This window comes from Oryx dammah, unplaced genomic scaffold (genome assembly GCF_014754425.2).
Source record: "Oryx dammah isolate SB20612 unplaced genomic scaffold, SCBI_Odam_1.1 HiC_scaffold_28, whole genome shotgun sequence".
NCBI lineage: Eukaryota > Metazoa > Chordata > Mammalia > Artiodactyla > Bovidae > Oryx > Oryx dammah.
Window position 1 is genome coordinate 36869843 of NW_024070212.1, and position 24001 is coordinate 36893843.

Consider the following 24001-nt stretch of genomic DNA (forward strand, 5'->3'; position numbering starts at 1 on the left):
AAAATACCTCTCCTTCTCTCTGAAAATACTTTTATTAGCAAGTAGTTTTTGGAAACCAACTAAATTTAACAGTGTGCTAAACAAAATTTGAAATTCCCTTTCTTCTATTTCATAGCTGTGTGACCTTGCAAACACTACTTAACTTCTGTGCCTAAGTTTCTGACCTGTTATAACATGAATAATAATTTTACTATTACAGAGGCTTATGATAAAGTTAAATAAAGTAAGATCATGGCATCTGGTCCCATCACTTCATGGGAAATAGATGGGAACAGTGGGAACAGTGGCTGACTTTATTTTTCTGGGCTCCAAAATCACTGCAATTGGTGATTGCAGCCATGAAATTAAAAGATGCTTACTCCTTGGAAGGAAAGTTATGACCAACCAAGACTGTATATTAAAAAGCAGAGACATTACTTTGCCAACAAAGGTTTGTGGTTTTTCCAGTGGTCATGTATGGATGTGAGAGCTGAACTCAAAAGAAAGCTGAGCGCCGAAGAATTGATGCTTTGAAACTGTGGTGTTGGAGAAGACTCTTGAAAGTCTCTTGGACTGCAAGGAGATCCAACCAGTCCATCCTAAAGGAGATCAATCCTGGGTGTTCATTGGAAGGACTGATGTTGAAGCTGAAACTCCAATACTTTGGCTACCTGATGCAAAGAGCTGACTCATTGGAAAAGACTCTGATACTGGGAAAGACTTAGGGCAGGAGGAGAAGGGGACGACAGAGGATGAGATGGTTGGATGGCATAACCAACTCAATGGACATGGGTTTGGGTGAACTCCGGGAGTTGGTGATGGACAAGGAGGCCTGGCGTTACATGGTTTATGGGTTCGCAAAGAGTCGGACACGACTGAGCGACTGAACTGAAACCTATGTAAGGTACTTAGAATAGCGTATAACCAATAGTTACTGCACTTAAATATTAGTCGTTTAAAAATTCATCCATTAGTGTAGAGATTTTAAATGCATAGTTTCTATTAACCTTTACTTTCTGTTCATCTTAGAAACACACTGATGACCTGATATTATGCTTGAGAAATGCAGCTTTGATACCTTTAGTCTGTTGCTAGTACTTGGTCAATACTAGTTGAATAATGCCTTATATCATGCTCTAGTGGAGTCAAAATGAAGCATCTGAGGGTATAAAAAGTTAATTGTGCACTAGGAAAAATTCTTTGGTTAGCACTTGAGCATTTTACTAGCATGTCTGAATCTAAACCTTTCAAAGGTACAGATAGTTGTGTTAAGGCAATATTCTACTTCATTAATTAAAGGTAATAATTTGGAATTTCATTTGGTGAAATGTTTTATATGACTGTGTCAGGATAAGTGAATTAAGTGTAAGCTTCTTATATGCAAACTTTCTGTTTTAAATTTACTTTTTAAGTGGAAAGGAATACATGAAAGGCAGATTCCATACTTCTGTTTCTTTGTATTTATTTCACAGGGCAATAAATCAGACAAATATAACCGGCAGTTATTACTATAACAGAATAGAATGACAATGTCTCTTAATTTATAAATAAAGCAAAGACGATGTATTTTTAAAGACATTTTGAAGGAAATTTAGCTGGTCATACTCATTTTAGTAGTTAGTTACACATCTCTGCAAAGCAAGGACTACAGTGTACAGAGTATCCTGGTTAAAATGACTGTAAGATCATCCATGTTTTGAATCCACTCCAGTATTCTTGCCTGGAAAATCCTATGGATTGGAGAAGCCTGGTAGGCTACAGTCCATGGGGTCATAAAGAGTCAGACATGACTGAGAAACTTCACTTTCTTTCAAACAAAGAAAGTACAGCATTGTGTCCTAATTGTTTTGACAGGGCTGGTGTAATGTGGAAGATGTTTTGACAAAGCCCTTTCAATAATGTAAAACACAATATTTTATTACGAAGTATTCAGCACAACAGGCATCTCTGACACACTGTCCCTGACACTGGCTCTTTCCTGAATTCTAATTTACATAATGATCCAAGGAAATGGGATTATAATATAAATGTGTAAGCGATATAAAACTGCAGACATGGAAAATAAATCTCTATTAGTTTTACAGATATAGATATGTTCATTGGAAGCAAGAAATAGAAATAGAAATACGTACAGATAGTAATTATACATGCTAACTTAACCCAAAGGAAAAATATTGATCAGAATCAGATTTAAGGAAATAATTTATTAACATGGGCACCACTTAGAAATGTGTACTAGCTAGTTTCTTCCAGGCTTATATTTCTCCAATTTGGATACAGAGTTGAAGAAATGATCTGAGAAGTCTAGCTTTGGTCTCCCAGGACACCTAGTTAAAACAATCACAAATGCTGTATACAATAGATTAGAGTCAAAGCCCCGCAAAGTGAATTAATTATAGGAAGGGAAAATATGATGTAAGACAATAAGAAATGATAGAACAGCAAAACATGACTAAGCTCCTCAACCTGACCAAGAGTTAAAAAGCATAAATTAAACAAATTATAGATATAACAAATGTAACCAAAATAAAAACAAAATACAAACCAACCCACCACCAGAATCAGCAGATGATTAATAATCATATAATATTACAAGGGCTTTCACAGTTCAAAACTCAAGTGAACAAGGACCAACAAAAATGTAAAAAGGGTAATTTTCAAAATTAAGGTAGCATATAGTTCTTTCCTACTCTCTCTGAGCAAATAATCGTGCTTCTTCTTGCCTCATTGAAAAAGTAGTACCATAAGCTATTCACTATCTCAGCATTCTGCACTATCTCAGCATTCTATAACCAAAACTTTAAACTGATCTACAGCGCCCCTCCCACCACGATCCTTTACTCATTTCGTCCTTGGTAGGTACCTCCTACACCATCTTGATTCTTTATTCTGTCTTTATTCTGTCCTCTCTTCCTCATACCCTTATCATCTCACTCTCCTTTAGTATTTTATTAAAAGTTAAATGTATTTAAATAGTGAGACTCCTAGAAAGCAGTAGAGTGGGATGACCCAGAGAGATGGTATGGGGAGGGAGGTGGGAGGGGGGTTCAGGATTGGGAACACGTGTACACCCATGGCAGATTCATGTTGATGTATGGCAAAACCAATACAGTATTGTAAAGTAAAAATAAATAAATAAACTATCCAAACTTGACTCACCAAATCAAAAGAAGGAACAGAAAACAACAGAAGAAAAACTACAGAAACTGAGAAATAGTGTTAACTCCATGTGATGAACTCTTAAGATATTTTTGCCAGTTAGGATGTAGGCTGGAGTAATCAAAGGATGACACTAGAAGCCAAAATTTAATGTTCATTCCTTAAAAAGAGTCACTAATAAAGGATTTTGCATAATAAATCCAGTCAAACCAACAAATAAATGTAGAGGGACTATCAGAGGGACTGGTTCACTTATGATAGACAAATGTGCATTCTGAATAACATTCATTTTGCGCTCTGGTTGCACAGTAATCTGTGGTCATAATGATGGGAAAGAAATAAAAATTTGCAGCATTCTGAAACTTTTCTTGATCTGACTTGCTAAAGGACAGAATGTTCATTTTTTTGGAATTGTTTAACAGGAGAGGTTTTTATAAAGAATAGTAACACTTTTGGTCTGAAGAAAAGATTAAATTCTAAGAAACACAAGTCTTCATGTATATGTGTGTGTGTGTATATATATATTCAGTTCAGTTCAGTCGCTCAGTAGTGTCCGACTCTTTTCGACCCCATGAATCGCAGCATGCCAGGCCTCCCCGTCCATCACCAACTCCTGGAGTTCACTCAGATTCATGTCCATCAAGTCAGTGATGCCATCCAGCCATCTCATCCTCTCTCGTCCCCTTCTCCTCCCGCCACCAATCCCTCCCAGCATCAGTCTTTTCCAATGAATCAACTCTTCGCATGAGGTGCCCAAAGTACTAGAGTTTCAGCTTTAGCATCATTCCTTCCAAAGAACACCCAGGACTGATCTCCTTTAGAATGGACTGGTTGGATCTCCTTACAGTCCAAGGGACTCTCAAGATTCTTCTCCAACACCACAGTTCAAAAGCATCAATTCTTCGGAGATCAGGTTTCTTCACAGTCCAACTCTCACATCCATACATGGCTACTGGAAAAACCATAGCCTTGACTAGACAGGCCTTTGTTGGCAAAGTAATATCTTTGTTTTTTAATATGCTATCTAGGTTGGCCATAACTTACCTTCCAAGGAGTAAGTGTCTTTTAATTCCATGGCTGTAATCACCATCAGCAGTGATATAGGAGCCCCCCAAAAATAAAGTCTGACTCTGTTTCCACTGTTTCCCCATCTATTTCCCATGAAGTGATGGGACCAGATGCCATGATCTTAGTTTTCTGAATGGTGAGCTTTAAGCCAACTTTTTCACTCTCCTCTTTCACTTTCATCAAGAGGCTCTTTAGTTCCTCTTCACTTTCTGCCATAAGGGTGGCGTCATCTGCACATCTGAGGTTATTGATATTTCTCCCAGCAATCTTGATTCCAGCTTGTGCTTCCTTCAGCCCAGCGTTTCTCATTACGTACTCTGCATGTAAGTTAAATAAGCAGGGTGAGGGTGACAATATACAGCCTTGACGTACTCCTTTTCCTATTTGGAACCAGTCTCTTGTTCCATGTCCAGTTCTAACTGCTGCTTCCTCACTTGCATACAGGTTTCTCAAGAGGCAGGTCAGGTGGTCTGGTATTCCCATCTCCTTCAGAATTTTCCACAGTTTATTGTGATCCACACAGTCAAAGGCTTTGGCATACTCAATAAAGCAGAAGTAGATGTTTTTCTAGAACTCTCTTGCTTTTTCAATGATCCAGCAGATGTTGGCAATTTGATCTCTAGTTCCTCTGCCTCTTCTGAAACCAGTTTAAACATCTGGAAATCCATAGTTCACGTAATGCTGAACCCTTGACTTGGAGAATTTTGAGCATTACTTTACTAGTTTGTGAGATGAGTATAATTGTGCAGTAGTTTGAGGATTCCTTGGCATAGCCTTTCTTTGGGATTTTAATGAAACCTGATCTTTTCCAGTCCTGTGTGTTCCAAATTTGCTGGCATATTGAGTGCAGCACTTTCACAGCATCATCTTTCAGGATTTGAAATAGCTCCACTGGAATTCCATCAACTCCACTAGCTTTGTTCGTATTCATGCTTTCTAAGGCCCACTTGACTTCACGTTCCAGGATGTCTGGCTCTAGGTGAGTGATCACACCATCGTAATTATCTGGGTCTGAAGATCTTTTTTGTATAGTTCTTCTGTGTATTCTTGCCACCTCGTCTTAATCCCTCCTGATTCTGTCAGGTCCATCCCATTTCTGTCCTTTATTGAACCCATCTTTGCATGAAATGTTCCCTTGGTATCTCTAATTTTCTTGATGAGATCTCTAGTCTTTCCCATTCTGTTGTTTTCCTCTATTTCTTTGCATTGATATCTGAGAAAGGCTTTTTATCTCTCCTTGCTATTCTTTGAACTCTGCATTCAAATGGGAATATTTTCCTTTTCTCCTTTGCTTTTCGCTTCATTTCTTTTCCTAGCTATTTGTAAGGCCTCATCAGACAGCCATTTTGCTTTTTTGCATTTCTTCTCCATGGAGATGGTCTCGACCTGTCTCCCGTACAATGTCCCAAACCTCCGTAGAAACATTATCAGTGTATAAATACACACAACAGTATATCAATGGGCAGATTATGAGGTCACAGAAGGAGGCACTGAAAGATCTTCAGATAGACATTTTGAACCTTCTTTCCACATACTCCTTGCAGTATCAGAAAGAAAAATAAGGAATTGAAAGAGGTGCTGTTGGTGTAGCAATATATGCCAGAAGAGAGTATGGCTCAGCTATTGTAATTATGAGCTTCGGTGTAGACTCTACACCTCAAAAAGACTTGAAGAAACAAGATATTCCAATCTAAGACACTGTGGTCTAAATGTCTCTGCTCCATCCCCTAATTTCTATGTTGAAAACCTAACGCCCAAGGTGATAGCAATAGGATGTGGGGCTTTGAGAGATGGTTAGGTTATGATGGTGGGACCATCCAGAGGATCCTAAAAGAAGATCCAAAAAGCTAGCTCGCTGTTTGAGATGTGACAATAAGAGAAGTCTGAGACCTGAAGAGTGCTCTCATCCAACCACACTGCCACCCTGATCATGAACTTCCAGCTTTTCAATCTGTGAGGATTTCTGCTGTTTGTAAGCTACCTATTCTATGGTATTTTGTTATAGTAGGCCAAAGAAAAACACAAATGAGGCAATTCAGGCTTTGTGTGTGTGTGTGTGTATGTATGTGTGTGTATACTCAGTAGCGTCTGATCCTTTGTGTCCATGTAGAATGCAGCCCACCAGGCTCCTCTGTCCATAGGATTTTCCAGGCAAGATTACTGGAGCAGGTTGCCATTTCCTTCTCCAGAGGATCTTCCCAACCCAGGGAGTGAACCCATGTTTCTTGAGCCCCCTGCACTGTAACCAGATTTTTCACCCTGAGCCACTTGGGAAGCCTCTAATTTAGTCTTTAGATAAGAAGAATTGAGAGAGTAAATCTTCTGTTGAAACAATAGTAAAATTTCATGGTCTATCTGTTAATAAAAATGGAGATACTTTATTTCTGCAATGAAGTTCAAAGGCAGGAAGTTTACTGTCAGTCTAGGATTTGCCAACTAAAGAAATACATTCTGAATTAAATATAGAAAAGAGTGTGCCTTATGCTTCTTAACAAAACCGTCCTGTTACCTATGAGCACTTTTAAGATAAGGTAAAAATAGTATAAGTACAAAAAACTTAATTTAAATGAGTTATTCAGACAGTGCCATCTGCTGATACAGTACTAATAATGAGAAATTTAGGTAAGAGGAAAGCTTGGACAATTCATTGATTATCCTGATATGTGGGAGTTTTTGATGTAGTCTAAGAAAGTAAGTAAATATTTAGGAATGTATATGTTCTACAATTGAGACTGTAGAATCTATTTTGGGGGAAAAGTATCATTTTGAATAAAAGTATCACATTTTGGGAAGAGAATAACTTTGAATGGAAAAATACTCACCTACCCACCCACCCACTATATTATCATTTTCCTCTCTCACTACCCCAAAATAATCTTATAAAATTATTATGTTCAATCTTTATTTCAATAGCATTTCTAGATACATTTTATACAATCATGGATTTCATAACAAGCAAGAAGAGATTAAACATAATTCCAACATGCAATATATGTAGCATTTAAATGGAAAGACATATGAGACAAATCAAAAATGGGAGCAAAATGATAATAATTGAAATGTAAAATACAATTGTAAGTGAATTAAAACTATGTGTATGTAAAATCCATCAGAAACCTTCAAATCTCTAACATGCATATGTACTCCAAGAAAAGAGAGTAAATTTCCAAAAGTTAATATTGAAGAGTAAAACAATGCACAAATCTGGAGAAAAAAACCAAGCTGACCCATGAGAAAGCTCTAAAGTCAGCTTGCACGTGCTACTCTGCATCAGTCAACTCAAATCCAACCTGATATATAGACCAAATATTACATATCTATGAAATATCTGTCCTAATTTATATTTGACTAATGCCTGAGCTTCCCAGGTGGCTCAGTGGTGAAGAATCCACCTGCCAATGCAAGACATGCAGGTTTGACTCATGGGTCAGGGAGATCCCCTGGAAAAGAAAATGGCAAACCACTCCAGTGTTCTTCCCTGGGAAATCCTAAAAATAGAGGAGCCTAGAGGGTTATAGTCCATGTGGTAGCAAAAAAATCGGACATGACTTAGCAAATAAACAATTAATGCCTACAATTCCACAAATAAATCTTTATACTCTGAAGGCAGCCTTTTCTTAGTGTAACATTGCAAACTTTTGAGGAGATGCAACACTGTAACAGTTAGTTGAATGGAAAATAAATTTTGTCAGAGCAGAGTAGAGAGCACCTACAAGTGATAGATATGGTAGCTACATTTATATTCAAAGGTGTTCTGAAGACCAAGTGAAAGTCAAGCTAAAAGGGCACAATTTAGGGAATCAAACAAGTCCTATATCTGTTGCCTACAGTGACTCAAGCCCAGCTTATCATTCATAAATTCAGGAACTTTAAAATGAGATTCAGGGAAAAGGATATGAATGAATGGTTAATGTAATTGTAGGTGAATATATGTTCTAGAGATAGAGCTTTTATTCTCCGTACATTGACTCAGGGGTTTCTAACAAAGAAACGTAAATAAGCACTGGCCAAAGGATTAGAGGAGAAGGGGACGACAGAGGATCAGATGGCTGGATGACACCACCAACTCGATGGACGTGAGTTTGAGTGAACTCCGGGAGATGGAGATGGACAGGGAGGCCTGGCGTGCTGCGATTCATGGGGTCGCAAAGAGTCGGACATGACTGAGCACCTGAACTGAACTGAACTGAACTGAAAGGATTTAAAGAATAAAAATACTACATAATTTTACTAAAAATGCATCAAAGGCTTTAAATGTAAAATGTTATTAAAGTATAATTTTTAAATGCTAAAATACTCAAAATAACATTTCACACAAATATAAAACAAACACTTATAAATCATTTATTACCTCATTAAAAAGAGAACCAATAAGATAGTAAACTTAAGACAGAGAATAATTAGACGGGATAGGGATTATAGATTTCATCAGGAAACGTATTTTGAGTTGAAGACAAATTTAGTTAATGTTCTACCAGCTAATATAACCATTACTTAAAAGATTATTTTTCTGCCTGGAAAGAATTCTATTTCTACAGGACAAGATATACGTGCTACTATACCAACTCACAGAATGACGATCTTCAGTTAATAGCCAATGTTAAAATGAAACACAATTACATTCCTTTAGATAATTAAGTAGATATTTTAAATGATGTTCAGAAAATTCAGCCATGATCAGTATGACAACAGAAGTACATGCTATATTCTCTTTTTCATTGTCAGTTTTGATAATTCCTCTTAACAACATTTCCTTTCATTATCTTAGTAAAATACATACTCTGATGAGTTGATGTTTAGTCAAAAGAAAAGTTGTCATATGCATTATTTTTAAGAAATACTTGCCACACATTTTGTCTATAATCACTATGGAATAGTCAAAAGTATATTTCAATAATTGAAAAAGAAACTGCATGGCCTCCATACCTAAAAATGTACAATCTAGACCTGGGGAAACACTTACTAATCTCTAAAAGTATGAGTTGGATCTATGAGATTTTACATATTGAAACTTGGAACTTATTCAAGTAAAAAAACAAAGGAATACCTAAAAATTTCTACAAAAACTATGAAAGAGATAAAAAGGAATTCAAACATTTTGAGGAAACAAAAAGGTGTTACGAGCTTTAGATGAGTCTTTAAAGAGAATCTTGAGAGTTATTTCATATAGAATCTCATGGAATATAAAATCACGGGGTCACTTGGGTTCAGATTCTAGTTCTAAATTGTAGTTTTACTGTTCAGTTTTTTTTCTTTTTTTGGTTTTGGCTTATTTTTCTTTTGCATATTATATTCAGACTGTTTCTTAAGTAGAAAACCTGATTCCCGTGATTGATTTAAGATCACATCAAAGGATCTAAAATATAGTTTTGTCATTTAGATCTTTCTGAATTTCAGCAAACTATTCACTTTTATAAAATTTCAGTTTATTAAGCTCCATATTATGAATAACATGTCATATATGGGGAAACATTATTATGATGTTTAAATTTTCAAGTTGTTTTTATTCAATTATCCTGACGAATGTAAATACTATGATACCTATTAAAATATATTTTAAATCTCTAGAAGCTATCTGAATCTTACAAGTCTTACATATACGGTCTTATATAAGGGATTCATCTTGCTTCCTCGGGATGCTACAATCTTTTAAAAACTTTTGTTCTACAGTATTTTGTAAATATCTACAATCTACTCTGTAGACATAATATATTAAAATACATACGTCTGGCACAATGCCTTAAAAAACTTGCCTAGTGATCTTCATTTAATTCTTATTGTCCCAAAATTAATATCCAATGTATTGAATAGGCCTGTAAGACTTTTGAATTATATAAATTACATCTCAGGTGTATACCTCATTCTCTTAAGAGTTGCCTTCTACAAGTTTCAAAGTTTCACAATTGAGCAAGTTCTTCCAGTCCCTAACAGTTTTCAAAGCTACTAAAAACAATGTGAGTTTCTATAACCTGAATTCTTGTTTTTTGAAAAGATAAAGACTATGAGAAGCCTGTTAAATGTAGGAGCCTTTGCTTCTGTTATTTTTCTCCCCTATGGTGTTATGTTCAAATTTGTCCTATCCTGCGCCTAAGGGTCTTTTAAGCAATGGGTTAAATTCTAAGCAGCTAGATGACAGGAGATCCACATTTACTATTGACCATTTTTCAGTGTTCACATCTATATTACAGTTATAATAAATTATATTTTATTCAATTTTATCCCTTTGACAAATGGAACCACTTTTGGAGGAATATGAATCAAATTCTTTTTTATCTAATTAACGTAAGTTTTATCTGTTTAACAGTGGCATGAATCAGATAACCAACAAAGTAAAAATTTTAGAAATCACTCTGATATTGTTGATACAAACAAATGCATAGTTTTTCTCACTATATTTTCTCTCCCTCTACCTATGACATCTAATTAATCACTAGTCTTTCTCATATTGTCCCCCAAATATATCTCAACTTCTACCACTTCTTTCTGTCCCCAATGCTGTCATCTCTGTTACTATTCTTCCACTGATTGGACATTCTTATCTCCTTTATTGACTGTTCTTTAAACAGTTACTTATAAACAAACAAACAAAAGTCAAAAAATTGTTCTATTTTAAGTACAGATCTGAATGTATAATTTCCCTGCTTAAAATCTTTTAATGGCCCTCAACTATACATATAACAAAATCTCAAATCCTCAATCTAACCTATAAAATCTGGCATGTTCGAGACTCTATGATCGTCTATAAATTTAGCTGAAGTCATTTAGCCTTTCAATAAGTCAGTCAAGCATGCATGTATGCATGCATGCTAAGTCACTTCAGTCATGTCTGGTTCTTTGCGACCCTATGGACTATAGCCCACAAAGCTCCTCTGTCCATGGGTCTCTCCAGGCAAAAATACTGGAGTGGGTTGTCATGCCTTCCTCCAGAGGATCTTCCAGACACAGGGATCAAACACGTGTCTCCTGTATCTCCTTCACTGGCAGGCATGTTGTTTTACCACTAGTGCCATTTGCGAAGCCCTACGTCAGCCATCAGAGAACGCAATGGCAACCCACCCCAGTACCCTTGCCTAGAAAATCCCATGGATGGAGGAGGCTGCTAGGCTGCAGTCCATGGGGTCGCAAAGAGTCAGACACGACTGAGTGACTTCACTTTTCACTTTCATGCATTGCAGAAGGAAATAGCAACCTACTCCAGTGTTCTTGCCCAGAGTATCCCAGGGACACCAGAGCGTGGTGGGCTGCCATCCCTGGGGTCGCACAGAGTTGGACACGACTGAAGCGACTTAGCAGCAGCAGCAACAGGTCAGTTATATCATGGCTTAGTGGTAAAGAATCGCCTGCAATGCAGGAAATGTGGGTTCAATCGATGCCTTGGCACGATCCTCTGGAGAAGGAAATGACAACCCACTCCAGGATGTTTGCCTAGGAAATCCCATGGACAGAGAAGCCTGGTGGGTTACAGTCCATGGGGTCACAAAAGAGATACAACTTAGCAATTAAACAACAAAAAACAATTAGACTCATATGTCCCTGTATCTGTCTAATTCTTTTTGCTTCATAATATTTCCCAAGTGACCTTCTTATCCAGGATGCTTCTTAACAGTCACACATTCTGCCCAATTCCCATGTATACTTTCAGACTCAACTTAAATGCCATTTCATGAATAAATTATTTTTGAACCCAAATTCTACATCTCCTTGTAAAAACCCTCTCAAAGCACAGTAAATTATTTTTAGCATTTTATTATAATTTTTTGCAATAAAATACTTTAAAAAAATTAAACCCTGTTTTTTTTCCTCCCACTGGAAAGTAAGCTCAATAACATCAGGTACTGTGTTTCTATTTTACCATGTGATACAAACTGAACTACCAATTACAATTTATGTAATTAGTATTCTAACTTAGAGACCCCTTATGAATAACACTGTTAATCCTGGGTGGCCTATATATTATTTTCTGATTAAGACTGTGATTATAACAATTTATAATAAGAAATATATGTTGATCACTATCCCTGGCTCCTAGGGTTTCTGAAAACTGTAATTTCCTGGTTGATAGGAATGTCTTTCATTCAAATGAGGTGACTATAAGTGGGCTCTAGGATGGGGGTTGATCATTGAAAAGATCAAACCATGATTAGAAGCTTGGAATTTTCAGTCCTCTCCTAATTCTCCTGAGAAGGGAAAAGGGCTGAAAATGGAGTTAATGATTGATAACGCCAACATGATGAAGATTCCATAAAATCCCCAAACTACAGAGTTTGGAGAGCTTCCACATTAGTGAACACAGCCACACTGGGCAGGTAAGTCACCTCAACTTCAATAGGGACAGAAGCTTCTCTGTTCTGGATCCTTCCAGACCTCACCCTACATATCTCTTCTTCAAGCTGTTCATCTGTATCTTTTATCATGTTTATTTCATAAACTGGCAACTGTAAATGTGTTTCCATGTGTTCTGTGAGCAATTCACAGAAATTAGTTGGATCTGATGAGGTGGTCAAAGGAACCTCAGATGTGTATCCAGTCAGACAAAAGTGGGAACAACTTCTATTTTTACTTTGATTACTTGAAACTGACATGAGGCGTGGGGGTGGGAGCAGTCTCAAGGGATTAAGTCCTAACTTGTGGGATCTGATACTACCTTCAGGTAATCTCCAGGTAGATAGTATTAGTGAAGTCGCTCGGTCATGTCCAACTCTTTGCAACCCCATAGACAGTAGGCAACCAGGCTCCCCCGTCCATGGGATTTTCCAGGCAAGAATACTGGATTGGGTTGCCATTTCCTTCTTCAGGGGATTTTCCTGACCCAGGGATTGAACCCAGGTCTCACTCATTGTAGGCAAACACTTTACCATCTGAGCCAAGAATTAGAATTGTAGGATACCTGGCTGGAATCATAGAGAATTACTTGGTGTGGGAAAACATTTCCACATATTTAGTAACGATAAAGCAGAGCAGAACTCTATGATCTGTGCCCCGACCCCATGTCCTCTGCCTGCCTTTTGTCTGTGGAAAATTGTAGCCAAAGAATTACGTTTAATCAGAGAAGTGAGAAAAGACAAGACAAAGGAAAACAATCCAAGGAGATCAAAAAATTATAATGTAGTCACTAAACATAGTCAGGAGAAGGCAATGGCACCCCACTCCAGTACTCTTGCCTAGAAAATCCCATGGATGGAGGAGCCTGGTAGGCTGCAGTCCATGAGGTCGCGAAGAGTCGGGCATGACTGAGCAACTTCACTCTCACTTTTCACTTTCATGCATTGGAAAAGGAAATGGCAACCCACTCCAGTATTCTTGCCTGAAGAATCCCAGGGACAGTGGAGCCTGGGCTGCCATCTATGGGGTCGCATAAGAGTCAGACACAACTGAAGCAACTTAGCAGCAACAAACATAATCAAGGACCTTTAGTTCCTTCTCAAGGGCTATAGATAATATTCTGAGCCATATCCTATGAGTTGTCTTATGTATACTAAACTACCAGGTGGAAGAAGTTAACTACATGATTACCAGACTTTACCCATGACTTTACCCAGACAAAAGCTGCCCAAATTCTGAGAACTGACCTCAAAGAAATAGGAACTAACAGACCCTGGAACTGAAGATTAAATTTACATGAAACAACCAAGATGATGATGGTTAGACCAGAGATGACCAAATTGATGATAACTTTTTAAACTACCTGTGCTGTTTCTGCATGAAGCTGACCCCTATTTCCATCTATAAAAGCTCTGGCTGCACTGGTTGTCATTGAGGGAGAGTCAGCCTTTGGACATATGTCTTATCCCCCACACTCCCAGTTGCTGGAATCTGAAATAAACTTCCCTTTCAACCAACTTGGCAAGTTCACTGGCTTTTGGGCAGCGAACAGCTGGACTCCTCCTTTCAGTAATAAGAAGTGTCACAAGTGAAATATTCTGTAAGGATACCCTAGTATTGTGAGTAGCAAAGAAGATACAAAGTAAAAGAAGAGGCACAGTAAAAATACACATACACACAGTAGGGAAGAACTAGCTTTTCTTCATAAGGAGATAGAAGTTTGAAATTTTCCCATTTAAAGACCTGTTTTAACAATCCATGAAAGTACCTTACACACTATGTGAAAAGGACAATGTGACATTTAAGTTTTGATTATGGAGAACAAGATGGCAGAGGACTAGGTGGACATGGAGTACATCTCTCTCCACAGATACATCAGGAATACACCTGCAGGCACAGAAGTGCATGTAGAACACAAGCTGAGAGCGGACAGGAGTACCTGACCAGAGGAAAAGAATACATAGATCCATGCAAAACCCGGTAAGATGAAGGAACTAGGGGCAAAAACAGGAGTGTTAGTAGGACTGGACCTGCCCTCAGCAGGTGGGGGAACTGAAGCGGGGTCTGATCCCCACAGCAGGGCAACTGTCTGAGTCAGAGGAGAAACATTTAAGGCTGAGAGTGAAATAGCTGATCTGTAGCAGCCTAAATGGAATGAGAATCAGACAGTCCTTGCGGCAACCATACATACCCTGGACAGGGATGAGAGTCCCCTGGAAGGCGCAGTGGCTGGGAGTTGGAGTTTGGGGAATGTGGAGTGATTCCAGGGCAAGGGTTGCTGTTGACTGTGAAGAAATGGAATCAGGGCAGGTGAAGGAGGAGATTGTGATAGGAAATGCCTGTGGAGGAAAGCCACGCAGCCATGGAAGCAAGGCAGTACTGCTGAGTCATGCATTCGGGGTATAGCCATCACCATAGCCTCTCTCTTACCACATGCCAGCATCAGCAGCTGAACAACAGAGAGCCTGGCCCATCAGACGCCTGACGCACTGAAGTCCCGAGTAGGACCCCCGCCCAGGGTGCCCCTGTAAATGCCTGACACCCCGATAGACAGAGTAGGACCCCAGCCAGGGGGGGCCCTCTATGTGCCTGACACGTGGAACAACAGAGAAGGACCCTAGGCAAGGGAGCCCTCTAAGTGCAGAATGGGTGGAGTTACAAAGAAAGACTGGCCAAAAAGGCCTTCTGATCACCAGCTACAAGAGGCTTGGAAAAAGACTGATAGGGCTTAACTCCTGCAAGGAGGCAGTCCATGTCCCTGCACACTTGGCACAGCCAGGTCCCTGCAAGCCACATTCCCGCTCAACTCTCACTAGGGCAGAGCTGCCAGAGGCAAAAAGTCTTGAATCTATGCATGCAGGGTCTCTTCAGCCATGTCTGACACTTGGCAACCCTGTAGACCTACCAGGCTTCTCTGTCTCAGAGGGGGGTTCTCCAGGCAGAAATACTGGAGCGTATTGGCCAATACTGTTGTCGTACCCTTCTAGAGCACTATTTTTCCTGCTGCCATGGCTGAAACTCCCCTGAATACCTGGTGCTGCCAGATCCCCTGTGACCCAAGCAGCTGCACCACCTCCACATCTGGCCCTCACAGGGACAAACCCAAGTCCTCCAGGGCAGCCTCAGGAGCAAACACCAGTGGACGACCCAAATGCAGAGGTGGAAATAAAACCACAATTGAAACCCAGAAGCAGTGTGGCTAAGGAAGAAGACCGAAAACTTTCCCATCAGCTGTACAAGCTGTAGATTAAATCCACACAATCAACTAGGCAGAATGTGTGTCTATGGAATATATAAAAGGTCATTGAGAGCTCCCACAAAAGAAAACACACTAGTTCTGATAGCTGTGGACACTGGAGGCAAGACCACACTGGAGTAGGACCAGATTAGAAACTGAGCTGCTACCACAGCAGGTCCAGAGATCAGCACCATGTTGGAGGGCATCCTAGGGAGGAGAGGCGAACTGTGACTCCCAGCAAGGGAAACAACTCTTGATGGCACTGACTTGCTCTGTAGATTCTTTTGGAATCTTTTTCTTTTTTTTTCTCTTTTTTACCCTCTCTGTTGTAGCTGTCAATGTTTATGGCACCATGAAATCTAATTTAGTTTTGAGCTTATTATTTTTTTTCTCAGTCATATTTTTTATTGCTGTTATAAACCTTTGCCTATACATTGGGCTTTGGCAGTTTTGTGCAGTTTCCCTTTTTTTTGTTCTCTTTATTTAATTTCAATTTTTAAATTTTTAAACCTATTATTATTTTTCTATATTTATTACTTTGTTAGCTTTTCCTATTATTCTTTTCCACTTAATCTTCAGTGTATATAAATATTTGTCTACCTCTAGTTAATTTTGCGTATCTATTCTTCCTTTCTTTCCTTTCCTCTCAATATATTTGTTAGTTTTATTTTCATTGCTTTACCTCCTAATTTGCACCTTGCTCTAGTTTTGTTTTGCAGTTTGTGCTTGACTTAATTTTGCTCTGGTAGATATAATTTTTTGTTTCCTTTGCTTGCTGGGTCATTCTATTCAAATTATATTTGTTAGACTGTTTTGATTTTGCTTATGGGTGTATACGTAGTATGTGTGTATATTTAGTCATACTTTCTAACGTTATAAACCTCTGTCTCTGCGTTGGGCATATGAGTTTGTGGAGTTTTCCTTTTTGTTTTCCCTTTTGTCTTTCTTCTTCCTTTTTTTCTCTTTTATATCATTTTAATTTTTAATTTTATTAAACCTATTTTATTTTTTCTACGTTTATTCCTTTGTTTGTCTTGCTTACTGTTCTTTTCTCCTTGCAGTTTATCTTTTTAATGTATACAAATCTTCATCTATCTCTATTTAACTCTGCACATCGATTTTTTCTTTCTTTCCTTTCCTCTCAAAATATTTGTTACTTTTGTTTTCATGATTTATTCCCCACTTGGCACCCTGTTTTAGCTTTGTTTTCCAGCTGTGATTTAGTTAGTTTTGTTCTTAACTGGTAAATATAATTTTTGATTTACTTAAAATTCACCAGGTCAATCTACTGTACTTTAGTTTTGTTTGACTGTTTTCACTTTGTTGGACTGAAAACACTGTTTTCACTGTTTTGCTTATGGGTATATATGTATATGTGTATATTCCATTATTTTAATTATTATTTGCCTGATTTTGTAACTGCCATTTATCTGGAGTTCATCTTTGGTTTCTTTTTCATGGATATTTGTTTTAATCTCACTTAATGCTATAACAAACCACTTGCGGGATCTTTGTTCCTGAGCAGAGATGAAGCCCTGAGCCTTTAGAGTGGGAACAGGGATACCAAGACCCTAGACAACCAGAGAACTAACCCTCGTGAGCACTGAATAGTGAGAACGCACACAAAGATAACCACTTGAATACAAGATCTGGATCACCCAAACACCAGTAGAACCCTTCGTAGGACACCTCATCTAAACAACAAACAAAACAAAAATACAAGCCAAGTCATCAGCAGACAGGAATACCACCTCAAAAACAAACAAACAAAAACTGAGCACAAATCTTACCCTATACAAAGCTTGCACAAACCACTGGACCAACCCTAGGAAAGCAGAAACCAAAAGGAAGAAAGAATTCAACAATGAAGTCTGGGAAAAGGAGACTTCAAATATAATAAGCTAAAAAAAATAATGAAAAGGCAAAGAAATACTACACAAATGAAGGAACAAACTAGAAACAGAAGTCCAAATAAATGCAGAGGAAACAGGCAAACTACCTGAAAAAGGATTCAGAATAGTGATAGAAAAGATATCAAAAACCTTGAAAACAAAGTGGAGAAAATGCAAGAATCGAGTAAAACAAACCTAGAAGAACTAAAGAATAAACATACAGAGACAAATAATACAATTACTGAAATCAAAAATTCTGTGAAAGGAATCAATAGCAGAATATCTGAAGCAGAAGAACGAATCAGTGAGCTGGAAGATAAAATGGTGGAAATGACTTCTGAAAAGCAGAATGAAAAGTACTGAGGACAGTGTCAGAGACCTCTGGGACAATGTCAAATGCACCAACATTTGAACTATAGGGGGTCCCAGAAGAAGAGAAAAACAAAGGGTTTAAGAAAATGCTTTTAATAGATTATACTTGAAAATTTCCCCAACATGGAAAAGGAAATAGTCAATCAAGTTCAAGAGTCACAAGTACTCCCATACAGGATAAAACCAAGGAGAAACATGCCAAGACACATACTCATCAAACTAACAAAGGCTAAACACGAAGAATAAGTATTAAAAGCAGCAAGGGAGAAGCAACAAGTAACATACAAGGGAAACCCCATATGCTTAACGGCTGAACTTCCAGCAGAAACTGCAAGCCCTAAGGGAATGACAGGATATAGTTAAACTATTGAATGGGAAAAATCTACAACCAAGATTACTGTACCTATCAAGGATCTCATTCAAACTGATGGGAGGAAAAAAAAAAAAGGTTTACCAAAAAGAAAAAGTTAGGAGAATTCAGTACTACCACCAGCTTTACAGCAGATGTTAAAGAGACTTATATAGGCAAGAAATAAAAGAGAAGAAAAAAGATCTACAAAATCAACCTGAAGCAATTGAGAAAATGGCAAGAGGAACATATATATCAATAATTACTTTAAATGTAAATGGACTAAATGCTCCAACCAAAAGACACAGACTGGCTGAATGGATACAAAAACAAGACCCATATATGCTGTCTACAAGAAACTCACTTCAGACCTAAAGACACATATAGAGTGAAAGTGAGAGGATGGAAAAATATATTCCATACAAATAGGAAGCAAAAGAATGCTGCATTAGCAATCCTCACATCAGACAAAACAGAACTTAAAGAAGATTACAACAGATAAAGAAGGACACTACATAATGACCAAGGACACTACATCAATCAAAGAGGAAGACATATCTATGCACCCAACACAGGAGCACCTCAATACATAAGACAAACACTAACAGACATAAAAGCAGAAATTGACAGTAGCACAATAATAGTAGGAGATTTTAACACCCCACTCACACCAATGGACAGATCATCAAAACAGAAAATTAGTAAGGAAACACAAGTCTTTAATGATACATTAGATGAGATCAACCTCATGGATATCTTCAGGACATTCCATCCAAATGGAGAATACATTTTCTTCTCAAGTGCACATGAAACATTCTCCAGGATAGATCACATCTTGGATCACAAATCAAACCTCAGTAAATTTAAGAAAGTTGAAATTGTATCACGCATCTTCTCCGACCACAGTGCTATGAGATTAGATATAAATTACAAGAAAAAAAAAGGAAACACAAACAGAAACAAACACATAGAGAATAAACAATGCGTTTCTAAATAACCAACAGGTTACTGAAGAAATCAAAAGGGAAATAAATAAAATTATATAAACAAATGACAATGAATACAGGACAACTCAAAACCTATGGGACGTAGCAAAAGCAGTTCAAAGAGGGAAGTTTAGAGCAATACAATCCTACTTTAGGAAACAAGAAAAACATCAAACAGACAAGTTAACTTTACACCTAAAACAACTGGAGAAAGAAGAACAAAAAAAAAACAAAATTAGTAGAAGGAAAGACATCATGAATATCCAAGCAGAAATAAGTGAACAAGAAATGAAAGAAACAATAGTAAAGATTAATAAAACTAAAAACTTGTTCTGTAAACAAAACTGACAAACCTTTGGCCAGACTCATCAAGACAAAAAGAGAGAAGAATCAAATCAACAAAATTAGAAATGAGAAAGGAGAGGTTACAACAGACAATGCAGAAATACAAAGGATTATTAGAGACTATTATAAATAACTATATGGCAATAAAATGGATAACCTTTAAGAAATGGACAGATTCTTATGAAAGTTCAGTCTTCCAAGAATGAACCAGAAAGAAATAGAAATTATGAACCACTCAATTACAACCACTGAAATTGAAGCTATGATCAAAAATCTCCCAAAAAACGAAAGCCTAGGATGAGATAAAAAAAGAAGTTGTGGTAAATATATACAATGGAATATCACTCAGCCATTAAACAGAACACATCTGAGTCAGTTCTGATGAGGTGGATGAACCTAAATCCTATTATACAGAGTGAAGTGAATCAGAAAAAGAAAGATAAATATCATATTCTAATTCATATATACGGAATCTAGAAAAATGGTACTGAAGAATTTATTTACACAGCAGCAGTGGTGAGACAGACATAGAGAATAGACTTATGGACATGGGGAGAGGGGAAGAGAGGGTGAGATGTCTGGAAAAAATAATATGTAAACTTACATTACCATACTGTAAAATAGATAGCCAACAGGAATTTGCTGTATTGCTCAGGATACTCAAACAGAGATGCTGTATCAATCTAGAGGGGTGGGCTGGTCCGGAGATGGGAAGAAGGTTCAAAGGGAGGTTCACAGATACACCTATGGGTGATTCTTGTTGAGGTTTGACAGAAAACAACAAAATTCTGTGAAGTAATTTATCCTTCAATAAAAATATAAATAAATAAAATTTCCTTGATTACATTCTCAAAATATATATAATGAAAACTGTTAACTGTGCATATCCAAAACTTCATTTCATCATCCTTGGAAAAAAAAAAATTTTGATATCAATAATCCAACTTATTCAATTTCAGTAAATATACTTTGCAAAGAAATAAAGGTTTTCAATTTACTTTCTAACTAGAGGTGAGCAATTGGCTATATATTTGAAATACCACAGCCTTAAAACAACATGAGTTTTTAAAATTTGCAAATTTCCAACTACACACATCGCTCAAATATGTGTGATTTTGAGAATAAAATTATATTTTTTAGAAAGTTTTCATAGTTGTACATTTTTGATGAAATGCAGTCTGCCCTTTAGCTCTACATTGGCTAAAAGAAAAAGGTTGAGTAAATCCTAAGAAAGGTTTGTGTCACAGTAATTCTGAGAAATTATTTTGGGTCAAGAAGTAACAGTTAGAACCAGACAAGGAACAATGGAGTGGTTCAAAATTGGGAAAGGAGTATGTTACGGTTCTATATTGTTACACTGCTTACTTAACATCAATGCAGAGTTCATCATGCAAAATGTAGGCTGGAGGAATCACAAGTTGGAATCAAGATTGCCAGGAGAAATTTGAACAATCTCAGAGAAATCATACCACTCTAATGGGACAAAGGAGAGTGAAATTAAAGAGGCTCCTGATGAAGGTGAAAGAGAAGAGTGAAGAAGCTGTCTTAAAACTCAACATTCAAAAAACGAAGATCATGGCATCCAGTCCTATCACTTCATTGCAAACAGTTGGGGGAAATAATGGAAACAGTGACAGACTTTATTTTCTTGGGCTCCAAAAGCACTGTAGCTGGTAACTACAGCCATGAAACGAAAAGATGCTTGCCCCTTAGAAGTAAAGCTATTACAAACTTATCATATTAAAAAGCAGAGACATGACTTTGTTGACAACGGTCCATAAGTCAAAGCTATGGTTTTCCAGTAGCCATGTATGGATGTGAAAGGTGAACCATAAAGAAGGTTCAGTACAGAGGAGTTACTGCTTTTGAACTGGAGAGCTGGAGAAGACGCTTGACAGTCCCTTGAACTGCAAGGAGATCAAAACAGTTAATCCTAAAGGAAATCACCCTCAATATTCTTTGAAAGGACCAATGCTGAAGCTGAAGTTCCCCAATACTTTGGCTATCTGATGCAAAGAGCTAACTCATTGGAAAAAGACCCTGATCCTGGAAAAGACTGAAGGCAAAAGCAGAAAGGGGCTGCAAAGAATAAGATGTTTGATAGTACCTCAATGGACATGACTTTGAACAAATTCCAGGAAATAGTGAAGGAGAGGGGAGCCTGGAGTGCTACAATCAATGGGATCGAAAAGAGCGGGACACAACTGAGCCACTGAACAACAACGAAATAGTAAATCACAGGGACAATATCAAAATCAATTTCAAAATTCATTTAAATCATAATCAAGTTGCTTTTCACACAGATGTGAACACAGTGGAAGAACACTTAGCAAGCCAAAAAAAAAAAAACAATTATTTTATATCGTATGTAGGTCTTGAAATTAATGCTTTTCCAAGAAAACAAACAGGTTTTCATAAATCTTAATCATTTCTCAGGCTCATTGAAAGCTAAATAAGAAGTCATACAAAAGGACAATAAAGGCAATTTAGAGTTATTTTATGCACAATTGTGACAAAGATGTTTTCTACCTGGGAAAACGTGAAAGGAGTTAACATGTGAATTTATAGCAGTGCTTGTAACCACCCAGTAGCTGTTAACTGTGGCAGTAGTGGATTTCTATCAAAATTTCTATCAATAGCAGCCACCAATAAACTCTTCCCTTTTCCTGTTGACCAAGTACAGAAGAAGAATGGCTAACTTAGAGTGGCAATCTTAGAATGCATGGAGATAACGGAAATTCCTATGGTTAGGATTGATACTATGCTCTAAAGAATTTCTGAAAACTAAGAAGAAAAAATGCAAAAATACAAAATTTTACTTGGGAAAGGATGAGTATGTGGAGTGATCATATGAGTATGTGGAGTAATTTGAATGATTTTAACTTTAAATTTAAGACATCCCTTCTTCCTTAATAATACCTCTTTCATCAAGATCATTAGGCTCACAGCAGGAGGCAGCTCTGTCTGACTAATATCTCCCCTGGGTTGAGCAGAGTTTATTAGTGCCTCTGAACAGTAATAGTACATTGCATGCATGGCAAAAAGAAAAAAAGAAAAACGTTGCTAAATTGATCCCTGGTGTTTTATAAAGTTACTACATTATCAAACCACAGAAAGAAAGTTGAAATAGTTATTCAAAAAAAAAAAAAGACATTGTTATTTCAAAAAGTATTAATGAGTGTAAGGGGCTACTAAGAATTATTCACTTATTTCTTCTACATATTACATACATTGACCAAACATCTGACCAACTTGATTCCATTCATACCTCGTATCATTTTAGGAAGCTCACAAAGAAATAAAATTTGTACATATCCTGCTAAGTCATTTTAGTTGTGTCCAAGTGTGTCTGACTCTGGACTGTAGTCTGCCAGGCTCCTCTGCTCATGGGATTGTCCAGGCAAGAACAATGGAATGAGTTGCCATGCCCTCTCCCAGGGAATCTTTATACCCAGGGATCAAACTCTCATCTCTTAAGTCTTCCACAATGGCTGGTGGGTTCTTTTAGCATTAGCACCACATGGGAAGCCCCAAAATTTGTATGTGTGTGTGTGTGAGACTCAGTCGTGTCTGACTCTTTGTAACCCCACGGACTGTAACCTGTCAGGCTTCTCTGTCCATGGAATTCTCCATGCAAGAATACTGGAGTAGATTGCCATTCCTTTCTCCAAAATTTGTACATAAATGACCAAAAATAAAAAACACTTTTGTGGTACTAAAACAACAATTATAGAACCAAAATAGGAAAATATCATCTGATTATTTATAAATAAGAAAGTTTACTTTTTATTTTATTAAAAAGTAACAAATAATAGAAAGAAGAAATTATTGCTAATAAAATCATTCAGATAATCATAGCCCAGGAATAACTGTCAATTAAATGTCAAATAAATTTATATATATATTTCTGTGTATGTGTGTATACACTTTGGAGAAAATAATAATGAATATGCATGTAATATATAAATATGTAATTTACATGTATACATGTAGTATATACAAATAAAAAACTGAGTTTGTCATGTTTGATTTATAACATGAACTAATTTTTCCTTATATTTTCTGTATTTGCTAGCTAACACTATGATCAGTATCAAATATTAGCTTCGTTTGTAGCTTTGTCAGAAATATTTACAGAAATGTACAAATATTTACCAACTACAGAATTCATCAGTAGAGAATGAAAGTATCTGATGCCCTAGATTCATGTCAAATGTTATGGATACTGACATACAGATTACAAAAATTTGCAAATCTTTAGGTAAATGTACCTGTAGAAACAGATTCTGTA